The sequence below is a fragment of the Lissotriton helveticus genome, chromosome 2_2, assembly GCF_964261635.1.
Source record: "Lissotriton helveticus chromosome 2_2, aLisHel1.1, whole genome shotgun sequence".
In the NCBI taxonomy this organism is placed as follows: Eukaryota; Metazoa; Chordata; class Amphibia; order Caudata; family Salamandridae; genus Lissotriton; species Lissotriton helveticus.
The window spans coordinates 301,005,049-301,017,593 of NC_136060.1; positions in this window are offsets into that span (position 1 = coordinate 301,005,049).

The window sequence follows — 12,545 nt, forward strand, 5'->3', positions numbered from 1 at the left end:
GAGTCCTTGAAGCGTTCAAGCGCATGATCTACCTTGCTACCAAAGAGATGGCTGCCATCAAATGGCATGTCCATGAGAGTGGTCTGGACATCAGCCGAGAAGTTGGCGGACCTCAACCAGGCGTGGCGGCGAACCCGCACCGTCGTTGACATCGCCCTGCCCAGTGAGTCCGTGGTATCCAGCCCACATCGAATGGAGTACAGCGCTGCGTCTCGTCCCTCCGCGAGGGCTTGAGCGAGCTTCACCCGGGCCCCCTCCGGGCACTCCGGCAGCACGGCCGCAACCGTATCCCACAGAATGTGGGTGTAACGGCCCAAAAGGCAAGCGGTATTGATGGACCGCAACCCCAAACTGAGGGAAGAGAACATCAGCTTGCCAAACTGTTCATTCCTTTTGGTTTCCTGATCTGGGGGTGCAGTTGGGAATGCGGACTGGGAAGTAGAGGCCTGGATAACCAGGCTGTCTGGGGTGGGGTGGGTGGACAGAAACTAGGGTCGCCCGGAGCCGGGCGGTGGTGCCTGGCGACGTTCCTATCTACAGGCGAGACTGTAGGGGGCTTGGACCAGGTGCCCAACAGGACGTCCATGAGAGCCTCATTAAACAGCAGTAGAGGCTCTGGAGAGCTTACCTGTGGTTTCAGGACCTCAGTGAGGATGTTGGACCTCACAGTCGCGACGGGGAGCTCAAGAGCCAAGGCCTTGGCTGCCCTCGTCAGCACCACACTATAAGCAGCCCCCTCCTCCGTAGCCACGGTAGGAGGGGAGACAAAGCCAGTGTCAGGTGAAGTATCAAGACCACTGGCTTCCCCTAGCTAGTCTGTCCAGTCTTGAAATGACTGACACTCCCGTGTCAGAGGGTCCTCAGACCCCTCCCAATGCCCCTCGTCCTCCATGTCCTGAAATTCAGGGTCAAAGATGGAGCCGGATCAAAGCAGAATTGCTCCTCAGCCGGTGCAGAGTGCGGCATTGAGCGGTGCCGGTCCAACGCCAGATCCGGACCGAGGGAGGGATCTGGCATGGCGTCGTGCGGGGACGGCTGCGGTGACGGCGCCGGGGGCGACACCATGGGGGTCGACGCCGGCGGGGTCGTAAGGTGGACCAGCAGCGACCCGGATCCAGAACCGGATCTAGCAGGGGCCTGCGGTGCCGGGACCGAAGTTGCCGACGGCACCGGGGATGAAGCACCCGAAGGCGCTGGGGACGAAGCACCCGACGGCGCCGGGGACGAAGCACCCGGCCCGCAAGGACTCCCAGCTGGGGCGGTGGGGCCCGAAGGCGCTCCCGCGGGACCCGACTGAGGAGAGAGGGACCTCATGGCCATGAGGAAGGCCTCTATCGCCTCCGGCGTCGCGTTCAGCCCAGGGACCGGCGGGTGTGGAGCTGGCTGCGGCGCCTGCGGCGGAGCAGAGGCGTCCAGTTTAGCCCGAACCCCCGGCCACATCGCGCGAGCGTCGGGGGAGTCGGAAGAGCGATGTCGTCTGTTCGACTTCTTGTGCCTCTTACCGGAGGACTTGGAGCCCAACGGATGGTGACGACTCGCCGAGCTTCGATGACTGTGGCCCCGCGACCCCCTCCTGGACTGGCACCTTGAGCGGCACGGGCCGACTGCCGGAGCTCGATGCGCTTACGGGACCACTCCCGCCTAGCCTTCGACGTCAAGGCCCGGCAGTCGGGGCCCGATTGGTCGTCGTGGTCATCGTGGTCGTCCCCAAGGCAATAGAGGCACCGGCGGTGAGGATCGGTAACAGACATCAGTCGGGTGCAGTCGGTACAGGGCTTGAACCCAGGCATCCCTACCGGCACCGAGAGTCAAAGACTCAAATAGACTTTTTTGACTAAACTTTTTCGATCCTTTTTGATCACTAAGAGTACTGCTTTTTCCGGATCTGCGCTTGCCGGCGCGGAAAAAAGAAGAACTGATGTCAGCGCGCGAGGGCGGCGTCTAAGTACTCCGACGACGTCCTCACAGCACCAACGACGCAGACGACGGACGGGGAGCCGCGGATGACGCCTACCGACGCGCAAGGGTACTGCTACGCTAAACTTTCCGGAGCCAGTCTCATGCCTGGGGATATTCTAAGGTAAGGAATCTAACACTAACCTGTTTCTTTCAGATATATCTTTTAGGGAAAATGATGAGTTATTTGAGAACTAAAATATCATCGTAGAACCTGTCGGATTCTTGGCACAGTACCGATACCTGGAATTGAGGCAGGATGTGTTGAGGTTGAGAATAGGGTTGAATACTTTTCATTCATGCTCAAAGATAAAGACAACATTTTCGAGTCATAACAGCATTTGTACATGTGGGTTGAATAAAGAATATACTACCTATTCTATCAGACTTTAACTGGTTAATTTTTTGTCAGTATGGGATACAATATTGGAGACAGGCTGAAAAATGTTTAATAGATAACTTGCAATAGGAAGATTTCTAAAAGCTGTGAATAATGTTTTGAGATTGAAATGTTTAGTACTTCGGTTTAGGTATTTCAATAATATATTCTTCTTCATAAAAACGGTTGTTTTAACACCTACGGTTTAAATAAACATTGCTTTTGACTGAGTGATTTCAAAAATCCTAAAATAAGAAAATCGGGTGCATTTTAACAGATGCAGCCATTTATTTATTTAGAATCGTGAAACTCAGCTCACATAAATGTTGCACAATTGACCTCGAGGAGGCATTAGTAATGAAAGGCAGCAGAGATTGTCTTGACTGAATGAGCCGTATTGGAGCAGGACACACTGTGAGCAACTAAATCATTGACAAATACAATATGTCTTACATTTTAGCTTTGCAAACGCTCTTTTCCAATGCTGTTTGAATTGCCAAAAAGAGAAGTAAAAGCACCAATTCTGGGGTTGGGGTGGGGAGGGGGGGGAAGAGCCCAGCATGATGTGAGGTATATGCACGCCCTGTCTGTCTTTTTTCCCTTTAAACCACTATTCCAAGATGGAGGAGGCATCAGCAGAAATATGTATTCACTGAAAAAAAAAAAACTAAGATTACAGGGACGTTATAGTATGGTTGATGTTTTACCCACACAAAATCATAGAAATTCAGAGGTTATAGTTATATTCATACTTATGTTAAGAAACTAAGACTAAGGGCCTAAAGTAACTTAACGGCACAAGCTAGTTTCTTCAGTTAAGTAAAATAAGAACTTCTGAATTTCTATGTTTTGTGTGGGCAAACCGTCTCTGTAACCTCCCCCTACCCAGAGTGAATTTCTATGTTTTTTTAAATGTAAACAAATACATAATTACCGCACATTAATTCAACCCTGTGGTTGTTGGACATAGGCCAACCCCTCCATATGCATACAAACCCATGGCCTTTGGTCGTGTGAGGTGGGGATATGGTGTGTGAAGTTTTCCACCTCCCAAATGCGCTTCGGATCCGCAGTTCTTTGATTGGCGCCCCCAAAATAATTTTGGGGCTATTTCTTGCCACTTCAATGTGTCTTATGGGGTCAGGATACCTGTATGCTACCCATGAATCCCTCGCATGTGGATCCACGTCCCTGGATATCTATTTAAAAAAAAACTCCCAAACTAGTGAATGGATTAATATCAAATTACAAAGAGGTTGTTTTCTGGACCAACATTTACCTTTCGGCCTAATTTGGTGTAATCCAGTTCCGGATATAGCAGCGTCTAAAAATTGCAAATGCCCCATAGACTCTGCAGAGGGAAAATTGCAGCTTTGGGCCCTCCCAAAGTAATAACAAGCATTTCCAGTGCAATAGGTCCCACATTTCTTTAGAGTTAGAGCTATTGGTGTTGCACATGTAAATGTTTTTTACTTAAGTGTTCGAGTGGATGTATGTGATGGCAATTGTGTTTTAAAAGGAAGTGCATTGGGGCGTGTCCAAGATGGCACCACCAGACTTCAGGGCCCAAGACAGCAGCCTACTGCGGCTTATGGCTGCGGGCCAGCCCGCCTCGCAGGAGACATTTTGCAGCATGGAGCTGGCCGTGGTTCCCCGCGGTCCACGGCTGCAGGGGGGGGGGGGAGGGGTGATCGGACGTACAAGGCCCCCTACTATACAGGATTGAGCACGGAGGCCTTCCGCCCCCCCTCCCCAATGATCTAGACTGTGAGCCCAGGCAGAGATCTCATAGGGCTCTCTGAGAACTACCTGATTGGAGGGAGTGGGGACAGACTTTGGTGCTAGCTACATCTCTCCTCTATTCTGCACACCTGGACCTACTTCAATGGCCTCACACCAGTGTTACTTTAACTCCATATCTTCAGGCGAGCTCCCTGGCGCGCGGCCTTCTGCGGACCTTTGGTGGTGGGCCGGACAGTCTCCCATCGGTGGTGCATTCGGGAGTGGGAATCGACAACCCCCTTCTCTTTCCTTCCCCTCGGGTGGAGGGGGGTTGACGGTGGATACCGGCCTGCCTGCGTCGGCCTGTTCAGCTGAATCCTTGGAGACGGGCTTCTGGAGTGGTGCGCCGGCCTCCCTGCGGTGGGAGACGCCAACTTAGGAGAAAATGTCCACACTTCGCCAAACAAAGAAGGACCCCTCGGTAACGGATATGTTTGCCCGCTCGGGCACGAAGAAAGCAGACGCAACAAGGGGGAATGAAGACATGGGGGAGGACTCAGAGGGCCAGTGGTGGAGAAGGGAGTCCAGAGGAACCCGGGCTCACTCAGACGGCTGTTCGGTACCCTCCAAGATGATTTTGCAGAGCTCAAGCACAACATTGCCTTGGACATCAAGAGGATCCGGCAGGATGTTGCAGTTCTCGACCAAAAGGATGGATTTGCTGGAGTGGAATCAAGATGCCCGAGAGGAGGAGGTGGAGGCCCACCGCAGGTAGCTCCTGGAACTCAGATCAGAACTCAAACTACGCTATCCAATAGAAGACTTTGGGAATCGTTCTAGTTGTTATAATATACGTATTAAGGGGGTTCCAGCCCGAGCATCTCATCGGACTTGGAAGGATTTGTGATCCGTCTTTCCAAACATGTGACACCCTCTCTGCAGGATCAGGAGATTTTCTTGGATCGTACGGACCAGGCTGGGAGGCCGGCAACAGCGCCAGTCCAACCCCAAGACATCCTTATGTGCCTGCACTACTACAGACAGAAGGAGGCAATAATGGCGGCGACAAGGGACATGAGATATATTGACTTTGAGGGAATCAAGGTTAGACTGTTCCCAGATCTAGGCCCGACAACCTTTCAGAGACGTAGGGCCCTGAAACCCCTAACCGACCTGTTCCAAGCTCAGAACATTCAATACTGATGGGGTCACCCCTTTCGGCAACAATTTGTGAGCAAGGAGAAGACCCGGTCGATTCGCACCTTGGCAGAGGCCTCTGCCTTGCCAGTAATGCCAGAATTGCGACAATCTGCTTCGCTGGGGTCTTAATCCTGTAATCTTTCAGACGAGAGGCAGTGGCCACGGCGATCAAACAGACGGGGGCTGAAAACACCACCGACAGAAGCCGACAGCCGAGAGGAACGATCCAACTCCTCCTCCAATTGTAACATGAGGGGTTTTCCGAGCCTAACTCTGGCGACCATTGAAAGTTCAAGTGATTACTTTTCAGATACCTCAATGCAACTAACGTCCTTTCCGCATGTGAGAATTGAGGTGCTTTAGCGCAGCGGACTCCCATTACTCATTTGGGCCATTCCATTGCGGCGGAGCTCATTGACCCACTCAACCCAACTTCCTCGGGCACACCCTGCCAAGACACAGAGCCCAAATTGTTGAGTGAACTGACTCCCGGGAGGGAGAAGTTGCTGGACTTCTTGTTTGTGCTATGTTATTTGAATATGTTAATGGTTGCACACTTCTCCTTTCACCCCATATTATTTATCCTTGCCCCGGTCAGTGGGGGAGTGGCGGGGGTGGGTCGCTTGCTTGAACATACAGCAAGGTATGTACTTACTAAACATGGTGTCTGTGCTCAGTCTTAACGTTCAGGGCTTAAATTCCCCAGCGAAGCGGCTTGCGATACTTTCGTTCCTCAAAGATACCAAATGCGACATATGCATGCTGCAGGAAACTCACCTACTCCAGGCAGATTGGCGGCAGATGCGCTCCCGCTGGTTCGACCAATACTTTTCGTCAGGCCCCGATAAGAAAGCTGGGGTTGCCATCCTGATCGCCACACATTTTGCGAGGAAGTTGGACTGGGTCATGGTGGACATCCCGGGTCGGGTGTTGGCATTGCACATACAATACAGGGTATTAGGTACACTGTGGCCATTATTTATGCCCCCAACGATGAGCAGGAATAATTTATCCGGAAAGCCCTGGGCCACATACTTTCTACTCCGGACAGCAAGATGGTAGTGGGGGGTGACTTTAATGTTATCATGGATAGCCACCGGGACAAGTCTCACTCCTAGACAGGACAGGTGACTTTAATGTTATCATGGATAGCCAACGGGACAAGTCTCACTCCTAGACAGGACAGGACAGGAGCCTCACCATGGGCATTAAGGACTGGCTGATTGAAGCTGGCCTCATTGATATTTGGAGGCATTTTCACCCCACAGAGGAAGACTACACATTCTACTCGGCAGCCCGCAGCATATATACCCGAATCGATTACTTTCTTACAAAAGCTACTACCACTGCGGATACGGAGGGGAATTCTATAAAACCTTTGACCCCCACCTAGTGCCTGTACTCACTCGACTATACAATTCATTTGATACACAAAGAATATTTCCAGATTCGATGCACCAGGCCTTCATCACTAATTCCCAAGCCAGGTAAAGACCCCAAGCAATGGGCATTTTACCGCCAGATTTCATTGCTGAATGTAGATGCAAAAATCTTTACTTGCGTGCTGGCGCCGTATGTGCAAGGGATCATCGACCCCGATCAAGCCTGTTTATTCCTGAAAGTTGGTGCAGCCATAATACTAGGAGGCTATGTCATCTCATGGATAAATCACAACGCTCTCTGACACTGGCGATAATGGTAATGATTGATGCCGAGAAGGCATTCTATTGCGGGCATTGGCCATATCTTTATCGGGTGCCTAGGCCCCCGATTTCGAGGCTGGGTACATGCGTGTTATGCAGCCCCACAAGCCAGCATTTACGTGAACGGCATTCAATGCGCCCCCTTCCCTATTGAGCGGGGTCCCCTATCTCCCCTTCTTTTTGTGCTCTACATGGAGCCCTTGGCGAAGAGTATATGGGGAAATGCAAAGATGACCAGGATTAAGATGGAGGGAGAGAGCATAAGATTATGCTATACGCAGAGGACATACTCTTGACTCTTACGGATCCAGTTCAATCCTTGCCAGCAGCCATGGTGGAGTTCACGGAATTTGGATGTGCATCGGGCTTCAAACTTGGTCCGCAGAAGTCTGTGATCTAAGACCTGAAGTTGCAGGAACCGGAGCAAGCACTTCTTTAGGCACAATTTCTGCTCCTCTGGGAGTACCATACCAGGGCTTACAAATCTTCACGACAATCAAAGCCACAGTAGACCACAATTATGGGAACCAATTAGCAATGGCCCGTTGAGATCTTACTAAATGAAAGCAGCTAACCTTATCGTGGCTAGGGAGGCTTGCAGCTGTTAAAGTGCACTATTCCCCAAGGTGCTTTATGTAATGCAAACCTTACCCATTAGGCCTCTCCCGCGAGCTTTAGCTCAATTGCAGAACAGGATTTTGGACTTTATTTGGGAAGGCAAACGGGCAAGAATGTCCAGATCTCGGGCTTTCCTTGCAGTAGCAGAGGAGGGTCTGGGGGGGTCCCTAACATTAGCAAATACTACCAGGCCGCACAACAAGCGGTACATGGTGGAGAGGTCCCACACTCACCGAAAAGCAATGGTGCTTTATAGATCAAGTTTTAACAAAAAGGGGGAACAAGATAAGTGCTTTAAAGGTCCAGCATACAGGCCCTGGTACATGTAAAAAAGGAGTATGCAGTTTCTGAGGGGTGCTGACAAGGCCTTGGGGCAAGATCCAACAGGTTGCTACCAGGAGAGAGGATGGGGAATCCTTCCTTTCGGAATTAGGGCCCTCACACACCCAGCCCGCTGGGTGTCATGCTTTATCACTGGACATGCTCCTTGTCGGGTCGGCACAGCAATACCAGACGGGCACCCTCAGTGGGGGCTCTATGGCAGAGATCTTTTGTTCCTTGCCGTTAGGTGAAGTGTGTGTAAGTGGCCCTAGAGTGTACAAGTGCAGTGATGAGGGTTCTCAAAGACTAAGTGAATTAAAACAGGGGGAATGGGAGAATCAGGGAAACTAATTCTAATAATCCTGTCTCCCACCCGGATTAAAATAAATGAAGGCGACCCTATATAGTGAGGTTATAGGCGGTTGTACTAGAATTTATTCAGTCTACATGTTTCTTGCCCTAATAGTCCAAAAAAGGATCAGGCAGCAATTATTTAGGACCTAAATTGAGTTAGACCCTACACTAAATTACTGGTACTGGGGTGTAGTAACCTAGTTATTACCAGTATAGTCGCACCAGTGGCGTGTGGTGTCTGTTAGAGCAGTAGCAATCTAAAATCTAGTAAAGATTGGCCCCATTCGATAGCGGAATAGAGCGGAAATGTTGCGTTAACGTATGTCGTCGGCTCCCGCCCACTCGCCGGAGGACCTACCCTGCAGTGCCGGCTCCCTTGGGTGATCCGCCCTCCATGCCTCCCTTTATCTACCAGCTTCCCTTTTCCCCCCTCTTCAATGTTATTCTGTGTTACATTTTTCTTTTCTTTCTCAGTTCCATCATCATGGTACATGCATTCAAATGTCGCAACCACCGGCCACTGGTTGTAGGTGGTTGTCTTTGTTGTACCTTTTTTGTCAGCTTATAAAATCAATAAAAGTGGTTTAAACATAAAAGGAAGTGCGTTGATCTTGGGATCTGGTGGATGCAACATGGGATACAGTCAAACAATCCTGGATTCCCTTTTGCAAATTGATACTATGCAGTCAAGGACATGACGTGAATGCTCTATTATATAAAGGGAAATACCAGTTATGGACATATTGAGTCCAAGAGAACTTGAGTCACCTTATCATTTTAGTCATGGGTATTTAAAAACGTTAAACAGAATGATGGTGCTAACCACCAGGTTTCTAATACCACGTTGGGCAGTTGCCATGAATCTGGTGGGATGCCTCCCATAGATCCACAACGAGCAGAACAGAGAAAACCACCACTTTTAACCGGTAGGTCTGTGATTGGGACCAAGAGTGCAAGCAAAACACTTCCAGATTGCTTTAAGTCCCTGTATGTATGGTGGTCCATCCTAATATTTATCAAGTGTGAAGGAATAAGTTTGTGAATGTGAGACATTCCATCCTAATGAAGATGCACCAAGTTAGTTTGAGGGTGTACAATTGCACAGATGTAAGATGGCCCACCGTAATAGGGATGGAGTGTGAGGATGTAAGAACCAGGATCTAAGCGGGCCCATCCTAATGGAGATGTAGACAGTGTCAGGGTTTAAGTGCCTGGACGGAAGGCTGTTCATCCAAACAACAATGTACCAAGTGCAAGGTCCGCGAGTGTGCTCCTCTACCGTCAGACCATCTCTTTGAATGTGTGAGTAATGGGAATAATGTGCCTTAATCCCAAATCCGACAAGGTGGTCTTAATGTTATCCTGCCTTCCAATATGAGAGCCCAAACTCTCTCATCCCCAGTCCATAGTCTGCTACACTTGTCGCCCCTTCCATGAGGACTGCGTGGGATGATTACAATAATGAATTCACGGATTGCCGCTGCCGGAAACAGAGGCAATTATGGCAGTCCTCGGGGGACCTCAGAGAGCCAGGCTGTGGGCCAGTTACCTGGCAGCCCGAGATGGGAAGCCTGCAAATGACAGGCCGCTGGCAAGAGCGGGTGAGTGAGAATAAAGGCTGGACAGTGAGACTCAAGTTTCCCATTTACAAGGAGGAGCGAGACATGGGACTGTGAGAGGGTGGAGGGAGGCAGAGAAGGGTACAGGGGTAGGTGGCAGCAGGAACAGAGAGTAAAAGAATGATTCACTGACAATGGAGGCAGCGTTAAAGAAAGGAAAGATGGAGAAACAGTAGAAGAATAACAAAGTGAGGAAAATTGGAGCGAGGGAAGGAGAGAACATTTGAGAAGGAGACAGGGAGACCATGTAAGAGAAAGAGTAGAAGGGGCAAAAAAGGATAACAAAGAAAGGAGGAGACAGAGTGAGGCAGGAGATACAGCATGCGTTATAAAGAGAGAAAGTTAGAGATCGAGAGAAGAGGGGAGAGAGAATAGGAGAACAGAAAGGAGAATACAAAGAAAAATTAAAGCGTACTGCATGTTACACACAGTCACAAGAGTAGGTTCATTTACCCACTAATTTAGCGCACCAGCCCCATGTTGGAGTGATTCTTTGTTGTGCTGCCTGTAATGGTTAAGTGTTACACAAACAAATGATGGACGGTATGCTGAATAAATCATACATTCACCCCCAGTCAAGAGTGCCCTTCATCAGCCAGGCTAGCTTGAATCCAGTGGCACAGTGAGCAAGGGGACCACGTCTGGGCATACCCATCCCTCTTAGGGTGAAAAGTGTTACGCAAACAAATGATGGACAGAATTCTGAATAAATCATACATTCACCCCCAGCCTGTAATGGTTATGCAATGTACAGCTATAACCCTGGGCGTCAACTGGTTAGATAAAAGGTATATGGCGTAACAGACAGAGCTGCAGATGGTCACTGGGAAACCAGGTTTGAGCCTTGGCGTTGGCGCCACGTTCCGTGATTCTATCCAAATCACTTAATCTCCCCCATGCCTGTAGCGTAGCTGGTGCTTATTTGAAGTGCTCCAATACCTTCAGTTGATATATACAAAACTGCAACAAAAAATAGATGAGAAAACTAAAGTAGCACTTCATTGGCAAACTCTGTAAAGTGACGCTAATGTGCAACACGACGCCGGGTCATAGTGTGCCTTAAGGGGTGGGGTGGGGGGTCCGGAACGTTTCTAAAGGAAATGAGAAGCAAACTTAACGTACGCACAAAGTACATCAAGGTTCCCAGCACAAATATAAACATTTAGTCCAGCTAATCTGAGCGCAGTGAAGTCGTAACAAAGTAATGCAGTGACAAAAGCAGTGCAAAGACAACCAGGAAGGATGGCAATGACTGTAGGGAGGGCATGCGTCTGTAAGCAAGGAGGCACAGGACTATTAAAAGCTAGACCAGCTAATCTGAGCGCAGTGAAATGGGAACATTAAAACAAACATAACCATAGAAAATGCAGTGACAAAACCGCTGCAAAGATAACCAGCAAGGACGGGCAGCAATATTGGGAGGGAGGGGGTGTGCCCATGAGTGAGGAGGCAACAGATGGCCAACCAAAAGAAACAATCTGATGTCCCGTTGGAGGGAACCAAGCACCCTTGGGCGAGGCAGATGGACACTATTGACAAACCACAGTAATTTCCAAAAGGCAGGCCAACCAACCAAAAGTGCTGGGTGGAGCTTGAAACCCCTATTCTGAATACAACATGTCTCGGGGAGACTGCGCAAGCACTGCCTTGGTAAGACCTAAAAATAGTTTAGTAGGACTAGGAAGGTAGGGAGCAACAGAATGCCACTGAGCAACTCAGAGTAGAGGTACAATATTCTGAAAGGATACAAGTCATCCAATTAATGGTAAAGAAGCTATGCTCCCATGCAATGACAAACTAAAGAGGAAGGCAAGCCATTTAATAGGAAAACTGTCAAGATAACCAACCAATTATAAGTTATTGGCTAACCTAAAGACACCTTTACTTATTGATCATGTAACACAACAGGTCTTTGGACTAGGGCGATCTGTCAATGAAACCTAAATAAGAATTTGTGTAAGTAATGATACCCGTTCCTGTTTCACCGCCACGAGTCACTTACGGGAGCTTATAGATTGGGGGCATCACAGTGCTTATTCGAGCAAGCCGCCGCCACCGCCGAGTCTCACCGGGGCCATCACAGCGCAGGCGGACGCCGGAGGGAAGGCGAACTACACCTCCCAGCGCCCCCTGCGCCGCGCACGCCGCTGACAGCCCAGTGCGCCAGGAGGCGCTCATAAGGACGCTTGGGCTCCCGTGGCGCGGGAGGCGCGTGGGCGTGCCCGGGCCAAGGGCGGGCCCGTCCATGCCCGTCAGCGACAGGAAGAGGCTGGGCTGGGCCACTCCCCTAACGTCGCCCTTGGACTCTAAGTAAGACTTTGATATGAACCCTGTGTATTAATTTTCATTGTGTTCTGTTTATTGCCCCAAGTTGAATTGGCATGGTAATGAGCTAGAACAAACGCAAAGTGGGGGCAGGAGTGGTTGGGACCCTGGATGCCTTTCTTAATCGTGCGGAAAGAGTGCTTATGCACAAAATTGAGATCACAGAGAAGAGGCTTTCTTTAGATTCGTTAAGCCTACCTCCTGGACAATTGGTCACTGATGAGGTATTCTCTGGCCCCATATTATGCTCTCAATCCTCAACATTGTCCAGTGGTGGATCCCAGATAGACCCCCCCCCCCGCCCAATGATTGGAGTACTGCTAGTAATTTTGCAGCTCTCTATAGCAA